We start from the raw sequence: 12,544 nt of genomic DNA, 5'->3' as shown, positions 1-12,544 counted from the left end.
CCCTCTCCCAGCTCTGCCAGTGAAGTGAAATGGATTATCACTCTGACCTCACTTAGAGTTGCACTTTGGGAAAACCCTCCATCAGTGCATATAATCCTAATTTTTAAAGCATTGATCATAGCCCTGCACAGCTGCATAAATTCAAAACTTTTATCCTTTTCCAATCTACACTTTTCCTTCTTAAAAACTGTGGCTTGATTCATTTGGTTTAGCAGCTGCCTTCTTATAGCACATGCCTCCCAGATACACAGATTACATCGATAACTGGCCATCTGCGCTCGACAGTCACCCGCACCAGCTCCAAATCTTCTTGGCTTCTGTTTCCAAGCTCTCAGTGGGATACTTGACCCTCAGGTGCTGGGAGGCAGTCAAAGATACAAAGAGCTCTGGATCCCACACAAGGGATGCAGAACTGAATGATTCCATGAAAGTGGCCTGAGAGTGCGACCAGTAAAAAGAAAATTTAGAGAGACTTTGTAAGTACATCAAACTTATTTTCATATTACCTGCCTTGTTTAGCCTGATGGGAGGTGGATTTTCCAGGCCAATGCTTATTTGTTGTTGCCACTAAGGTTTTAAGGTCCAAATCAGGCTCCTGCTCCCACTGCCAGGAAGAATGCTCAGCTGAATATATTATTTGCTTCCAACATTTCCTCATTCTGGAGACTTTGTGGTCTGCCTTTGTTGCCGTGGGTGCCAAATGTGTTCTGTGGGGACCAATTGGAGAGCTCAGCAGAAAGACAATGAGCTCTCACATGCTAGGAAAGTCATGGTCACAGGGTTTAGGGAAAACAAACCAAACCCCAAAACCCCACATTGAAAACGTCTTTGGTTTGCTGCTGAAGACAGGAATCAAAGGGCCATTCTTGGCCTCTGTCTGGAATACGGGGTGACTGAAAGAAATTTACGGAAGGTCCAAATCTACTCAGAAGCCCTAGGCTCTGTCTTGGCATTCTTTCTACTCCAGTTTAGACAACATTAACTCATTAAAGCTGCCACGTTTTTATGATCGATGTGTTCTTGAACCACAATGTACGGAAAATAAGTCAGTATCTGGAACGAAGACTAGAGAGCTGATCTGTACTCTATTACTTTGCTTTCTAAGTGAGGAATAGCCATTACTCCCCCTTCATGTGCAGAAGGCAGTCTCATTAAACAAATGATTATAAGGACTAAGAGCCTAGAATGGGATTCACAGCTGGCCGGCCTCCAGGGCCAGTCTGGGTTTCCAATCTCCCCTTTGTCCATGTTTTCAGGATAAGAAGTAAACTGAGATTGGTGACTACTGAGCAATGATGAGTTCCTGTCCTTAAAGGTGATGTCATAAGGACTATGTGATCTCAGGCTATTTTCACATTTACCCAAATCACCTGCAGTTGATTATTAACTCTTGTTGCTGATAGATTCCTCCACTTAGGCTTTCTCCAAATTAACCTTTCCTTATGGATGTTGTTGTTCACATATTTACATGTATCAGTAATGCCCAGCAGGGGATGGCCACAGGGAGACACACCGCTTGGGACGGAGGAGCACTGAGCTGGTGGAAAGGTGCACTGAATAGCTGTGTGATGTTAACCTTTCTGAACATAGTGTGCTAAAGGTTGAGCGTCTCTCATCAAAAAATCTGAAATGTGAAATACTCCAAAATCTGAAACTTTGAGCATTGACATGATGTCACAAGTGGAAATTTCCACACCTGACCTCATGTGACGGATATCAGCCAAAATGCAGTCAGAACTTTGTTTCATGCATAAAATTATTAAAAATATTGTGTAAAATTACCTTCAGGATATGTATATAAGGTGTATATGATACATAAATGAATTTTGTGTTTTGACTTTAGATACCCCAAGATATCTCACCGTTTATATGCAAGTATTCCAAAATTTAAAAAAAAAATGGAAACCTGAAAGAGTTCTGGTCCCAAGAATTTTGAATAAGGGATATTCAACTTGTACTCTGAGAAGTGAGAGTCTTCCTTTGACAATAAAAGCCTACTTGTGACCCTTAGATAGAAAAACTAAATGATGCCTACTGTTTTCAGCACATATGACAGGATTCCATTAGCATTTTAAAATATAAGCTTACACGTGTTAGTATTAGCATACTATAAATAGAAAATAAACAGTACATCTGGGTAGGTATGAAAAAGTCAATGTACTTTCATCCCCCTCCCATTCTATGTCAGTGTATAGTTTTGCTGTTTCCCAGCAATCCTGAGAATGTTATTTAATATTAGCAAGAATCAGACATAATTGGATGTTTGCTGACATAGTGGTCTTTAGTAGCACATGAGAAAGGCTATCCCCAGTGATGTGCTTATGATGTTGTGTTCTCATCGTAGCCTAGGGCTTTTCCTCGCCTCCTCTATTTCCTTTTCCCTAGAGCCCTGTGTCAGCGGCAATGAATGCTTAAGTAGGCTCTGTCAGGAAAACTCTCCGTGACCTTGGAAACGGTATTTAACCTTTCTGTGGATCAGCATCCAAATAGCAAAGCAATAATGACAGGAGCTGCCTCCTTCACAAGCCTATGAGTTATGACTAAGAAAAGGGATTGTAAAACACTCTGAACATCTTAAATACTACGGACAAATCTAACAATGTTAATCACTCACCAGCTCATGCCCAGTGGTCATCACCAGACCCTTAAAAGCAGTTGCTTTCTAGGAGTCCTAGGTCACTTCCTGCTGGAAATGGCAACAATTTTCACCAGCGTTAGATGCTTGTTTATAAGAAAACTGTGGATTTTCTGAAATAAATGTGAGGTTGATCAATGCTATAAGAAATTGCTTTTCCCGTGGTTAAGCTGAGGTTATGAGTGCTTTAGTGTGGCTCCTTTGACCAGCACTAACTTCATGAAAATATTTACAGAAAGTTTTTAAAAACATTTTTTTTTAAGGAGAAGAAAACAGATTTGGCATAAGTTATATGACAGCCACAGTGAGGCTTTCTTATGTATGAAAGACATTGACAATCAGCCCCATGGGATTTATGTAATTTGAGAATATAGCTTTAAAAATCATATTACAGGCAGCAGTACTTAAGATTAATACAGAGGCCATTTACCTTTTTATTACGTGTTTTATTAGCACTTAGCAGCTTGACTTATGAAAGAAAAAAATTGAATATAGTGTGTCACAAGAGAAAGACTGCTCTATAAAAATTAACATAAGAAGATGACACTAAACTCCTCAATTTTAGGAGAGAATTGTTGAACGTTTTTTTGCACAAAGTGTGGCTATGGGGTGCATAGGAGGTGATCTCCCAGGAATGTCAGTGAGGACTTCACCGCGGAGGTGGCATTTATGGGAAGACCAAAAGGAGTGAGTTTATGAAGGGAAGGGAGGATGGGGGAAAATGGGAGACCAATCCAGACGCAAGGAACAGCATTTACAAAGGCCCTAGGGCAAGAAAGAAGTTGGCCTGTTGTGAGAGTAGGTAGATGGATAGTGTGGTGTAGCCTCATTGATAGGGTGGAGCACAGTAAATGTAGTTACATTTTTTAAATAGAAAAGTTATAGTTTGTTAAGTAAAACCTTTGTTTACTTGTTAATGTATTGAGACATTAATGTGTCTGTAATTTTAACATAGCAATTCTATTTCCAGGGATTCTGAGGACATTTTATAAAACATGGAACACTTATATAATGTCTAAGGACATTTATACTTTGAAACTATATTAATATCAAATATTATATAATTTTAAGTACATTAAATATATATATGTATGGAGAGAGAGAGAGAAGGAGAGAAAGACAGAGAGGTTTATATCCAAGGATGTTTATTATAGTGTTGCCAACTTTTATTTTTTTAAGCACACTTACATACTTTTTCAATTTCTATGGTTTTCTTCTTCCATGCAGCTTTCTAGAACATGGATCATGTTTTTGTTATTACTCATTTTCTCCTCTATGAGCCTGAAAATTTTTCATTCTTTTTCTACTCTATATTACCTTTAAATTTTTATGTGACTTCTTAAATTATGAAGTTAAATAGCACATCTATCTTGCTCTGAAACAATGTAAGGCCCTTTGAAATCCTTAACTCTGAAGTCCTCCATTCACTTTCTTTGTCTTTGTCCAATATTTTCATTCCATTTGTTTTAAAACAGTTTCTGTTCTAGGTTCCAAATAATTCACTCAACTGTGTCTGCACTACTGTTTGGCACATGAGTTTTATTTTTTAATATGAAATAATTTCAAACCAGGAGAAAGACCGTAGAGTAGCATAAAAAACTTTTTTTTTCCCTTGACACACTTAAGAGTAAGTAGCTAATGTAAATCCCTGTCACTTCCAACTATTTCAGTGTGTAATTCTTACAGATAAGGAAATTCTCCAACATCTAAACTAGGAAGTCAACACTGATAAATTACTACCATCTCATCAGTCTCAATTTAAGTTTGGCCAATTGTCTCAATCATGTCCTTTAGAGAAAAGGATCTAGTAAAGGATCATGCATCACCTGTAGCTATCATGTCTCTGCCGTCTCCCTCAGCTTAGAATGTTCCTCAGTCTTCCTTGACTTTCGTGTTGCAACTTTTAAAGACGACAGACCAGTTATTTTGTTGAATGTTCCTTACTTTTTGTATCTTTGATATTTTCTTATGGCTTGATTCAGGTTATGCATTTTGATAGGAGTATTATAGAAGTGATACCGTATTCTCACTGAATCCTATCAGCTGGGACTCAGTGTTGATTTGTCCCACTGCTGGTAATCATGACCATTATTAAAGTGGTACAGTCAGGTTTTTCCACTGTGAAGATTCTCTTTATCCCTTTGTAATTAATAAGGATTTTGTAGGGAAGTACTATGAAACTATATAAATATTGGGGGAGAGGTTCCAAGATGGCCGAATAGGAACAGCTCCAATCTACAGCTCCCAGTGTGAGCGATGCAGAAGATGGATGATTTCTGCATTTCCAACTGAGGTACCAGGTTCATCTCACTGGGGCTTGTCGGACAGTGGGTGCAGCCCACAGAGTGTGAGCCAAAGCAGGGCAGGGCATTGCCTCACCTGGGAAGTGCAAGGGGTCAGGGAATTCCCTTTCCTAGCCAAGGGAAGCCATGACAGATGGTACCTGGAAAATCGGGACACTCTAACCCTAATACTGTGCTTTTCCAACTGTCTTAGCAAATGGCACACCAGGAGATTATATATCACACCCGGCTCGGAGGGTCCCATGCCCACGGAGCCTCGCTCACTGCTAGCACAGCAGTCTGAAATCAAACTGCAAGGTGGCAGCGAGGCTGGGGGAGGGGTGCTCGCAATTGCTGAGGCTTGAGTAGGTAAATAAAGCAGCTGGGAAGCTCAAACTGAGTGGAGCCCACCATAGCTCAAGGAGGCCTGTCTGCCTCTGTAGACTCCACCTCGGGGGGCAGGGCATAGCTGAACAAAAGGCAGCAGAAACCTCTGCAGACTTAAACGTCCCATCTGACAGCTTTGAAGAGAGTAGTGGTTCTCCCAGCACAGAGATTAAGATCTGAGTATGGACAGACTGCCTCCTCAAGTGGATCCCTGACCCCTGAGTAGCCTAACTGGGAGACACCTCCCAGTAGGGGCCGACTGACACCTTCTACAGCCTGGTGCCCCTCTGAGATGAAGCTTCCAGAGGAAGGATCAGGCAGCAGCATTTGCTGTTCTGCAATATTTACTGTTCTGCAGCCTCTGCTGGTGATACCCAGGCAAACAGGGTCTGGAGTGGACCTCCAGCAACCTCCAACAGACCTGCAGCTGAGGGTCCTGACTGTTGGAAGGAAAACTAACAAACAGAAAGGACATCCACATCAAAACCCCATCTGTACGTCACAATCATCAAAGACCAAAGGTAGATAAAACCACAAAAATGGGGAGAAACCAGAGCAGAAAAGCTGAAAATTCTGAAAATCAGACTGCCTCTTCTCCTCCAAAGGAAAGCAGCTCCTTGCCAGCAACGGAACAAAGCTGGACAGAGAATGACTTTGACAAGTTGAGAGAAGAAGGCTTCAGATGATTGGTAATAACAAACTTCTCTAAGCTAAAGGAGGATGTTTGAACCCATTGCAAAGAAGCTAAAAATCTTGAAAAAAGATTAGATGAATGGCTAACTAGAATAAACGGCATAGAGAAGACCTTAAATGACCTGATGGAGCTGAAAACCGTGGCATGAGAACTACGTGACACATGCACAAGCTTCAGTAGCCAATTCAATCAAGTGGAAGAAAGGGTATCAGTGATTGAAGATCAAATGAATGAAATAAAGTGAGAAGAGAAGTTTAGAGAAAAAAGAGTAAAAAGAAACAAAGCCTCCAAGAAATATGGGACTATGTGAAAAGACCAAATATACGTCTGATTGGTGTATCTGAAAGTGACAGGGAGAATGGAACCAAGTTGCAAAACACTCTTCAGGGTATTATCCAGGAGAACTTCCCCAACTTAGCAAGGCAGGCCAACAATCAAATTCAGGAAATACAGAGAATGCCACAAAAATACTCCTCGAGAAGAGCAACTCCAAGATACATAATTGTCAGATTCACCAAAGTTGAAATGAAGGAAAAAATGTTAAGGGCAGCCAGAGAGAAAGGGTGGTTACCCACAAAGGGAAGCCCATCAGACTAACAGCTGATCTCTCGGCAGAAAGTCTACAAGCCAGAAGAGAGTGGGGGCCAATATTCCACATTCTTAAAGAAAAGAATTTTCAACTCAGAATTTCATATCCAGCCAAACTAAGCTTCATAAGTGAAGGAGAAATAAAATCCTTTACAGACAAGCAAATGCTGAGAGATTTTATTCTGTGTATTTTATACGTTTACTTATATTCTACTTATTTTACTTATCAGTCTTGTTCATTTTCTTTTTCTTCTTTCTAGAACGTAATTTCCATGATGGCAAAGTTTTTTTTTTAAATATTTCCTAAGTGCTGTATATACCTAACAATTTTAACCGTGCCAAGTGCTCAAAAATATTTGTTGAATGAATGATTAAGTGCATGTCTGTTGGACTCTTCTTTTCATCAGCTTTTAGCCTTGTGTACATCAGTCACCCAGCATATTCAACCAGCACATTTGACCTCTTGAAGGTACATTTCATTTAACTGCAATATCAAATTAACATGAAAAATCAGAATCCAGCAGTGCAGGGAATACATGAGAATAATAATTATTATTATCATTTAGGTCAACAGAATGTCTAACATAATAACTGTGTACTGAACCTACCAAGATTTTGTATGTCGGAATATGATCTCATGCAAAATGAAAGCACTGATTCACTTCGTATGTAATATTATTACCAAGACTGGCTCATTTACATGAATATTTTAGCCCCTTGACTACTTCACTTCAAGCTGGTGTGGGAGATGTGGGGTGGGCAGTGTAGAGTCCTTAGCATTTGCACAGATGCATTTTTATGGACCAGGACACCTTAGTTGGTGTCTGTCTGCTCATTAGCATCTCCCTTTGAAAATGAATGGCTCATGTATGAACCAAGAAGGACTCAGAGGAAGAGTTGGCACTATCATCTTCCCAATTTGCTTTGAGGTAGGATTTATTCTGTTTAAAAATAATTCTAAAATGCCAAATGAAAAGGAGCATTTTTTTTTTTTAAAAGCTGAAGACATAAAATATTCTGGTTTTCAGTCTGACAACCAACTTTGAGTGTAGTGAACATCAGTTTAAGGGTGTTAAACAAAAGGGCTGCTTTTAAAGATCATAAATCTTGATTTCTTTTAGGCCAATTTTTCTGATGACCTCAACATTCTTAGTTAGGAGTGCCTAGACAAATGCTGGGTGAGATGTGTGTAGGAAAAGCAAAGAAACTGAAGCCTGAAGGAGAATCTTCAGTTTATTTGGCTTGTGTGTTTGGCATCCTCCCAATTGTTCTTGTGTCTTTGTAAGTTTCTGCTGAGTTTTCAGTAACAAGTGAGGCCTGACATTTCCCTAGCCTATCTGTAAGGACAGTTTTATTTCTTGTGCAGATTGTTTATCTAGTTCATTATGTTGACAAACCACTGGGATGAAAAACAAACTGCTGTGGATGGAGGCAGCTTTCCTAATTCTATTAGCTTATAAGACAGGGTTACAACATCTCCACTCTATTAAAAATATTTAAAAAGCTGAAAATCAGCCCACCAACCAACCAAACAAAAAGTCCTCTCCTATGGATTTGGCAGAATCTCCAAGTTGTCTTATGCCCTCTCTCAGTCAGAGTGTCTGCTTAGATTTTGCTCATCTTACATTGCAGACAATTAAGCTGTTAGTAGAATTTACCTTCTTATTTATTTTATTTTATTGACAACCAAAGCCCACATAAAATGCCAAATAGCATTTAAAAGAAGACCGACTGGAAATGGAAGCCATCACTAAGTCCTGAAACGTGAAATCCTGAGCATGAGTGTTGGCTTAAACATTCATTCCATCCTAGATATCCTGACTTGATTAAGCTAGACTAGTGAGAATCTCATGTACAATATGGTGTGTTTACCATGTTACAGGTCATTTCCTTTACTTTCCTAAACATGTTTTTAAAAGTGCTTTCAAGTTTATCCAGCTGCCTCTAGTGGAGCATATTGAAAGTATAACTGCCCTAAATATGACAGATAGATAGCAACTGTTGCTGAAAAACTGACACTGGGTTGGAATTGTCTCAGCAATAAAGTTGTGCTTTGTAAAAGCCACATGCTCTGAAATGTTTGCCTTTGTGGTAAGCTTTTGTGTGAATTCTGTCCTGATGTTAACATTGAGAAGGCGCATCTTACTATCTTCAAATTTTGTGTTATAAGTGTTTTCAAAAAGGCAAACCAAATCAAGGGATGTTATTTATATACATGTATTGATTCAGGTTCAATATTTCTGCACTGATTTTACATTCACCATATATCACAATATGGGCTGTATCTTCATTAGCCATTAATTATGTACACTTGGATTTACTTTATGAATTTTGGCCCGATGAGTATATTATTTCTGTGTAGGTAGATAATATAGCAATATATAATGTTAAGTGGTGCTTTGAAAAGGAAATGGAATTTATAAAAATATTATAATCCGTGTGGCTATTTTCCAGCTCATCTGAGTGCTCTTTTAATCCACGCTTTTTCTTAAATACTGTATTTGCAATTTAAGCACTGCTGCGTGCTGCCACTGCCGTTACAAAGATACATTAGATTGATAGAATGATGCTACATTGTTTATGACTGGAGAAAATAATGACTTCCTCTGTTCTCTCTAATCATGTTTTTATGGTTTGTTTTCCAAAATATTGCATACTTGACCTTAAAAGGGGAAAAAGACTGCACATTTCATTTAACGAGTAATAAAAAGTTGGGTTCTCATTTTGCGTTTTAACCTATGGGGAATACATTTTACTATAAGATATTTTCATTATGATGCCCAGGTCTTAGACAATTCTGGCTGACTCTGGCTGCTTAAGGACTGTATGTCTCAGTAATTGAAAATAGATGCAGTGGATATTGACCTATTTTACTTTCTATGTTTCCAAGTTGAAAACCACTTTCCAGTGTTCCATGAGATTTGTAGAAAGTCCTTATTTCTAGTAGGAGAAAATAAACAAACTCATACTTGATTTTTCCTCCCTCTTCACTAAGTTACCTTTTATTAGTTCTTCCATTATAAATTCTAGACTAACAGGTGATAATGATACTGTCTGTTGCATCTTGTTTAAAAGGTAGAGCACTTCTAATGCATTCCTCTTAGAAAAGTACATTATTTGAACATTTGCTGCTTTCAAGTACATTTTAGAAAGCTGGTCCTCTTCAAACCTTTACATCAGGAAATTTATATATCTAACATTATTCATATAAATGGGGAGAGCCTCACCCCCTCCGAAATGCTAAGAATAGTTAAAATAAAGCTGTTTTAAGTATAATAAAAATATTATTTATTCCTTTGGAAATGAGAGAACATTGTAGATAAGACAAAAATGAATTCAGAACTTGCCCTTTTTGATTAATAAGCCAAACTCCCCCAATTTTGGATACCCAGAACTTACTGCTAAGTTATGAGGTTGAAGAATAGAATACTTTTTTTTTTTAAAGACAGATTTACCACATTTTTCACCTTTCAATTAAGTCCAGGGACTTTTAATAAAAGTGCATTACATTTTGTAATGATATGCCTAAAGCACTTCAGTAATGTTGGTTAGTTTAGGAGATAACATAATTTACATATAAGTCTGATAACCATACAGTTTAGAATTCCTAGTTTTGTTATTGATGGTTATACAATATTCATCTTTAAGAAGTTTTTGGAAATTTCAAGTAATACATTTTAGAAAATTACTTCAGAGAATCTGTATTTTTAAATTATACTTTAAGTTGTGGGGTACATGTACAGAACGTGCAGGTTTGTTACATATGTATGCACATGCCATGGTGGTTTGCTGCACCCATCAACCCATCATCTACATTAGGTATTTCTCTATTTCTCCTAATGCTATCCCTCCCCCCACCCTCTGACAGGCCCCGGTGTGTGATGTTCTCCTTCCTGTGTCCATGTGTTCTCATTGTTCAACTCCCACTTATGAGTGAGAACTTACGGTGCTTGATTTTCTGTTCTTTTGTTAGTTTGCTGAGAATGATGGTTTCCAGCTTCATCCATGTCCCTGAAAAGGACATGAACTCATCCTTTTTTATGGCTGCATAGTATTCCATAGTATATATGGGCCACATTTTCTTTATCCAGTCTATTATTGATGGGCATTTGGGTTGGTTCCAAGTCTTTGCTATGGTGAATAGTGCTGCAATAAACATATGTGTGCATGTATCTTTACAGTAGAATGATTTATAATCCTTTGGGTATATACCTGGTAATGGGATTGCTGGGTCAAATGGTATTTCTAGTTCTAGATCCTTGAAAAACCACCACACTGTCTTCCACAATGGTTGAACTAATTTTCACTCCCACCAACAGTGTAAAAACATTCCTATTTCTCCACATCCTTCCCAGCATCTGTTGTTTCCTGACTTTTTAATGATTGCCATTCTAACTGGCGTGAGATGGTATCTCATTGTGGTTTTGATTTGCATTTCTCTAATGACCAGTGATGATGAGCATTTTTTCATATGTTTGTTGGCTGCATAAATGTCTTCTTTTGAGAAGTGTCTGTTCATATCCTTCACCCACTTTTTGATGGGGTTGTTTGTTTTTTCTTGTAGATTTGTTTAAGTTCTTTGTAGATTCTTGATATTAGCCCTTTCTCAGATGGATAGATTGCAAAAATTTTCTCCCATTCTGTAGGTTGCCTGCTCACTCTGATGACAGTTTCTTTTTCTGTGCAGAAGCTCTGTAGTTTAATTAGATCCCACTTATCTATTTTGGCTTTTGTTGCCATTGCTTTTGGTGTTATAGTCATGAAGTCTGCCCGTGCCTGTGTCCTGAATGGTATTGTGTAGGTTTTCTTCTAGGGTTTTTATGGTTTTAGGTCTTACATTTAAGTCTTTAATCTGTCTTGAGTTAACTTTTATATAAGGTATAAGGAAGGGATCCAGTTTCAGCTTTCTGCCTATGGCTAGACAGTTTTCCCAACACCATTTATTAAATAGGGAATCCTTTCCCCATTGCTTCTTTTTGTCAGGTTTGTCAAAGATGAGATGGTTGTAGATGTGTGGTGTTATTTCTGAGGCCCCTGTTCTGTTCCATTGGTCTATATATCTGTTTTGGTACCAGTACCATGCTGTTTTTGTTACTGTAGCCTTGTAGTGTAGTTTGAAGTCAGGTAATATGATGCCTCCAGCTTTGTTATTTTTGCTTAGGATTGTCTTGTCTATGCGGGCTCTTTTTTGGTTCCATATGAAATTTGAAGTAGTTTTTTTTTCCAATTCTGTAAAGAAAGTCAATGATAGCTTGATGTGAATGGCATTGAATCCATAAATTACTTTGGGCAGTATGGCCATTTTCACAATATTGATTCTTCCTATCCATGAGGATCACATGTTTTTCCATTTGCTTGTGTCCTCTCTTATTTCCTTGAGTAATGGTTTGTAGTTCTCTTTGAAGAGTTCCTTCACATCCCTTGTAAGTTGGATTCCAAGGTATTTTAGAATCTGTATTTTTTTAAAAATTCTCATTATCCACAAATAAGCAGCAATTTGATAAATCTATTTATTTTTTTCTTGGGCTATTTGTAGAAAGGTGCTCAGAGCTTCCATTACTCTCAAGCTTCTCTTCTTTTCAGTAGGGTATTGAATCCATGTTTTGTAGCCTTTTTATAGAATGAATTAGTTTGAACAAAACATAAAGTACTCATAATCCATCTAATTAATTTAATGATCATTCAAGAATTTAGTGTTTCTATTGCTTTCTAACACAGTATACAAAAACATGCTTCACTTGTCATTAGGACTTATTTGACAAATGTCAACTTATTTTCAAAATATCTAAGTTGATCAGCCTTAAAATGTAATTAGAAATTAGTGGCTAAATTGTCACTCTAAGTGTGCATATAATCCAGGCAATGTATGCCATATTCCAAACAGGTTTTTCAGACTTGTTAATTTCAGCGTTCATAATTGGCACTCATAATCCTAGAAGCATACTCCATAAGAGAGGG

General features: G+C 38.0%; 1 protein-coding gene across 1 annotated transcript in view; it reads right to left on the bottom strand.

Annotated features, from left to right (window-relative positions):
* Positions 1–640, bottom strand: part of CPB1 (carboxypeptidase B1) — a 69,557-nt gene extending 68,917 nt beyond the window's left edge. Inside the window, exon 1 of the mRNA XM_003256244.3 lies at positions 507–640. The gene's annotated coding sequence lies outside the window, so the exon portion shown is untranslated. The remainder of the gene's footprint in view (positions 1–506) is intronic.
* Positions 641–12,544: the final 11,904 nt, after the last annotated feature.

The sequence above is a fragment of the Nomascus leucogenys genome, chromosome 11 (genome assembly GCF_006542625.1).
Source record: "Nomascus leucogenys isolate Asia chromosome 11, Asia_NLE_v1, whole genome shotgun sequence".
NCBI classification, from domain to species: Eukaryota; Metazoa; Chordata; class Mammalia; order Primates; family Hylobatidae; genus Nomascus; species Nomascus leucogenys.
This window is presented reverse-complemented; position numbering and strand designations above follow the sequence as displayed.